The following is a 5,926-nucleotide window of genomic DNA, read 5'->3' as shown; positions in this document are numbered from 1 at the left end:
AGGATCATTGAACATGAAATAATCCAAAGATCTATGGTGCAAGTCAGTACATCCAAAGCAAGAATGCCCACAATGAGCAAAATGGTAACACCTCCTATGAGCCGCCCAACGGATCCTGGTTTTATAGTATCACCCGGCTATACCATGGACCAACCTATTAAAAGATGTGATCTACATTAGTTGTAGGCAAAATATCTTAGGATGGTGGATGTATAATACTTGGAGACCTCAGACTATGATTTTATTAATCATAGTTCTCTTGGATAACCTTATGGACTCAAGTAGTGTGTGGACTAGGTCCACTAGGCAAGAGGCATGGAAACTTGCTCTAGGCACCTTGTTGTCTCTCCAGGTGTATAAATACCCCCTTGCCCTATGTGGGTGGACACTTCTTATTGTATCCTATGTGGTGGACTCCTTTGTGGAGAGAACAATAGCAGTGAACCTTTGTGGTACCAACTCTTCTCATATGTCTATCTTTTGTGCAAGTTTTGTTTCAATTTTATGTAGCATCTTGTGCTAGGGACAAGCCATCTATGCTTGGTCTCATAAGCTATTGCTAAATGGTCATTTGTTGGTTTACTTTATTGTCTATTTTGGTTTGTGATTCATTGTTGCTAAATCAAGTAGATTAAAGATTGGGTTAAGATCTTGCTTAGTGTGAAAAGCTTCATAATATTTTCACATGGTATCAAAGCCCCCTTCTTGGTGGAAGGGTTTCTTGTCATAGTGGGGGAGAGGCAGCATTTATGAATTTGTGTGTTATGGGCAAACCTCCTTGTGTTAGAGGTCTTTTTTTAATTGCTCTAATATTTAGATTGATTGAGACTTCCTAACCTTTGTGTGAGAGAGGCATTAATAACCTTTGTGATTATCTAGTGAGTATTGTATATATTCTCATTCTATTGTGTGTGGCAAACATAGAGTGAGAGAGGGAAAACATTTACTAGAGATGTATCATTCTCATCAACTTTTTGAGTGGCACAATAGAAAGGTGAGAGTTCTTCAAGCATTCTTTGTGAATCATAAGAAAGAGACACCTCTGTTCTTCTAAGTGAAAGAGACGTTGTGTTAGTGTTGAAGTGAAAGCTAAAATGATTTGTGAGTGAAATCCTATCTAATGGAGTCTCTGAGAGAGAGAGAGAGAGAGAGAGAGAGAGAGAGAGAGAGAGAGAGAGAGAGAGAGAGAGAGAGATTCTTTTATATGTGAATCTTTGCATCAAGCATAATCTGTGTGAAGAAGAAGGGAGATGATGAATCAATTAACAAGCCCTTTGTGAGTAGTGCAAGTTCTTTACAACAACATAGAACCTTTTTTGCTTTGGGAGAGGCGACTCTTTGTAAGCAAAAGTCAAGTTGCCAATGGTAGCATTGAGGTGGCCGTTTTTGTATGCGTTTCACCAGCCAGCAAGCGTCCTCCAGTGTAAGTAGTAGAGATTTTTGCTTTGTGAAGGGTCAACATCAACTTGGTGGGGCTTTGGACAAAGCTAGCAACAATTGTGCTTTCAATGTTGACACTTCATAAAGAAAAATCTCTACTACTTGCATTGGAGGAAGCTCATTGCTGTTGTTGAAACGCATATAGAAATGACCACCTCAAAGCTACCTACACACCATTGGCAACTTGAATTTTCCCAAAGCAAAAAAGGTTATGCCTTCTTATAAAGAACCTGCACAAGGTTAGGGATTGGTATAGAACTCTCAAGGTAGAGGAACACGTGAACTTCACCGCTCTTAGGAGACTCTTCTTGAATAAATTTGTGTGTGAAGGAGTGTTATGGGCTGTAGCTTCACAGCACAAAGCCGAGAGAGAAGAAGAGAAGTCACTTTGAGACTTCATTAGCTCACTCAAGCATTTGAACTCTTGTTACCGCGCTATTTGAATAATCAACTACTTTTAATAGATTCATCCATGGGCTTAAACATGAAGCAATCTATAATGGCTTAGTCATTAGAGGGATCACTACATGGGATGAAGTCACAACAAATGCCATCCAACTAGAAGATAATCTGATTGGTCAAGGGAGCCAAAGCATCAGATTCTAAATTTGTTGCTTTCGGAGTCACGAGACATAGCACTTCTACAATCAAACCCATTGCTAAAGGTAACACTTTAGCAAAGACTAATTTCATAGATTTCATGAAAGTATTCCAAACATGAATGAAGACCAATAAAGTGAAAGGTGAGAAGGATCAAACAAGAGAGCACGGAGGTGAGAGCTATGGCAAGATGGAGCAAGAGCAAGAGAGAGAGAGACACCAAATGTGGGAACTCCAACAGTCACAATGTGTGACCGGCCTTCCCTTTATTCAAATGTCACTGAAAGAATAAAGAATGAAGTGATAGTGATGGGCGCCCGTCGCCTGTAGAGTGTGTAGGTGCGGGTACTATCAGTGTAGTAATACACGGGCGGCTAGGCGGCGGAGGCGCCTTTACCCCCAACAACCTCCCACTTAAAGGCGAATCTGCCTCAGTGATACAAGAGGATGAGGAAAGACATCATCTCATCCAACACCCATCAACTTCCTAAGGAAGGTAAAGCGCTCTGTATAGAGAGGCTTTTCATGAGTGAGCAAGTCTGCAAGATTCTGGTCAGTTGAGATCTTGACAAGGTCAACAGACTCGTCCCCTCAATGACCTCATGAATGAAGTGATACCGCACCTCAATGTGTTTTGTCTTTGCATGGAAGACCGGATTCTTGGCTAACTGGATAGCACTCATAGAATCCGAATACAGTGTAGGGATAACATCTGCAATACCAAGGTCAGCAACCAAATAACCCAACCAAATGGCCTCCTTGCAAGCCTCAGTGTGGCTACAACATATTCGGCCTCTGTAGTAGAAAGGGCCGTGCATTTCTGCACCCTGGACATCCATGAAATAGCACCTCCAGCAAAAGTGAACACATAGCCAGAGGTGGACTTCCTACTATCTGCATGTCCTGCATAATCAGAGTCAGTGTATCCCACGACTCCTGTATCCTGGCTGCCATAACATATGCACATATCAGTAGTGCCCTTCTTCAGGTACCTCATATACCCTTCACGGCATCCCAATGCCTCTTGCCAAAGTGTAGCCATATAACGTGCCACAACACCAACTGCAAAAGCAATATCTCGACGGGTGGCTATCATGGCATACATAAGACTGCCCATTGCGGCGGATGCATAGGGAATCTTGGCCATCTGCTCATCTGTCTACTACAGACAATCGGCCTGTGATACCTTCACATGAGAAGGCAATGGACAGCCACCCAATAGGCTCTACATCATGCATACGAAAGCGCTCAAGGACTTTCTGAATGTACTGTCTTTGTGTGATAGATAGAGTAGTCCCTGATGCCTATCACGCGTAATGCGCGTACCAAGAATATGAGAGGCCTGTCCCAGATCTTTCATCTCTCAAACTCTTCTTGAGCTGAGCCTTAAGAGCATCTAGCTCATCATGAGCTTTCCGTGCCAAAAGCATGTCATCCACATAGAGTACCAAAATCAATAAAGATCCATCATGGGCTTTCTTCGTGGTGACAAGCACGGATCCATAGCACTACGGTTGTAGCCCTATGACTGCACAAATGCTATGATACCATTCCCTAGGTGCCTACTTCAAGCCATAAAGGCTTTTCTTTAATTTGCACACTAGGTGTTCCCTGCTAGGCTCTGCAAACTAGGCTGCTCCATGTAAATCTCATCATGCAAGTCCCCATGTAAAAATGTCTTGACATCCATCTGATACAAGTCCAAGTCAAGCTGTGCAACCAAAGCCAAGACTAAGCGGCGCATGGTCATCTTAACCCAGGAGAGAAGACCTCATCAAAGTCAACACCATGCTCCTGCGCTTAAAACCCTTTGCTACCAATCTGGCCTTGTATGCAGGCCTGGGGTGTCCAGGGGTACTTTTCAACTTGTACACCCACTTGTATGGCAGAGCCTTCTTGCCAACCACTAGGCAAGGAAACCAAATCCCAAGTATGATTCTTATGCAATGAATCTATCTCAGACTGCATAGCCCTCTCCCAGGAGTGGCTGTCACCTTTGCGCATAGTCTCATCATAGGTGAGAGGCTCTCCTGCATCTTCTGTAACAACCAAGACATAATGCATAGAGGCCTCAAAGCGGTCAGGAGGGCGTCTATCTCTAGTAGAATGCCTCACTGCAGGCTATGTTGCCTGTCCAACATCATGTCTAACATCCTGGCCATGAGTACCAACTGCTGTTTGCAGGCTGTCCAGCTAGCTATACGGGAGCAGGTGGTTCCTCCTGAAAGATAACCCTGCATATCTCCAGTACCTTCTCCGGCTACCTATGCATTTTGTCCTCATGGAACACAACATCATGGCTGTGAATGACCTGCTCCCAGAGACGATATCCCATCTCACATGCATCTCCATAGCCAAGGAATATGCATTTCACACTTTTAGGATCCAGCTTATTGTGCTTGTCCTTGGGCACATGGCAAAATGCCTCACATCCAAAGACACGCAAATGAGTATAAGAGGGAGGCTTTCCTATCCATACCTCCTCTGCAACCTGGAATTCAATGCCACTACAAGGCGATCGATTAATGATATGCACTGCAGTCGTAAACTGCCTCGACCCAAAAATGCTGTGGTAAGCCTGCATGGCTAAGCATACTGCACGTACCCTCTCCTGGATAGTCCTATTCATGCGCTCAGCCATACCATTCTGGGGAGGGGTGTAAGGGAAGATCAACTGACGCTTAATACCCCGCTCATCACAAAACTGCTCAAAAGTACGTGAGACATATTCACCCCCATTATCTGTCCTTAGGCATTTTAGCCTATGCCTAGACTAGTTCTCTGCTAAAGCAAGCCAACGCTGAAATACTGCCAAGACAACAGACTTATGCTTTATGGGATAAGCCCAAACCTTTCGTGAAAAGTCATCAATAAATGTTGGATAGGGCTGTTCACAAACATCAGAATGCACAAGAGCCAATGGCTCACCCATGCGTGACATAATGCGAGTTCCTAGTCTGCCTGCCATATAAACAATGATCACATGAATCAAAATGTGAGTAGTCAAAAGGCGGTTAAGTACTGCAAAAAGCACTAAGAATCTTCATTCCTTTAAGAGACATGTGCCCCAAACGGGCATGCCACAAAGATACATGTGGGATAGAACCCATAGACAAAACATGATCAAGAGTAGAACCAGATACAACCAAGGGGTAGAGGCTGCCAGACTTGGCACCTCTTGCAAGTACAAGCCTGCCAAACGAGTAATTTTCCATGCAGAGTCCCCAAAAGACACATGATATCCTGCATCATCAAGCTGTCTAGCTGACATAAGACTGCAGGTCAATGTAGGTACATGGCGTACATCATGCATAATAAAAGTGCTGCCAGAGGGAAACTGCAGCATAACATCACCTATGCCCACAATATCGAGACCTGTCATCATCACCAAGATGCACAGAACCAGGAACAGTGCGGTATGTATGAAACCACTCTCTGCAAGGTGTCACATGGAAGGACACACCCAAATCCAAAAGCCAACACTGTGCATACATAGAGTGAGTGTCAGCCATCTGTGAGGCATCACATGAAGAGGCTGCAAGAATATAATCTCCATCAGAGTCCTCAGGCTGCATAACATTAATTTCCTCAATCTTAACAACACTGGACTTTGCAGGTACAATACTGCGATCAGAGGACTTCTCTTGCACTTTCTCTTTCCCCTTTTCTTTGCGCCTTTCATTGCGCAGTTCATGACATTGTGGCCTAATGTGTTCCTTTTTCCCACAATGATGGCATGTAACATTTGCATTCCTGCCACGGGATTTACTGCGTGATTTCCCACGAGACTTGGAGCGGGATCTCTGAGAATCCCGTCCACGGTTACTGCCACTGCCATTCTTTGCATTTCCATCATTCTTGCCTCTAACTGTCAATGCATGAGAGA

The sequence above is a fragment of the Cibotium barometz genome, chromosome 3 (assembly GCF_041138505.1).
Source record: "Cibotium barometz isolate CiBa-2024 chromosome 3, ASM4113850v1, whole genome shotgun sequence".
Lineage (NCBI taxonomy): Eukaryota > Viridiplantae > Streptophyta > Polypodiopsida > Cyatheales > Cibotiaceae > Cibotium > Cibotium barometz.
This window is presented reverse-complemented; position numbering follows the sequence as displayed.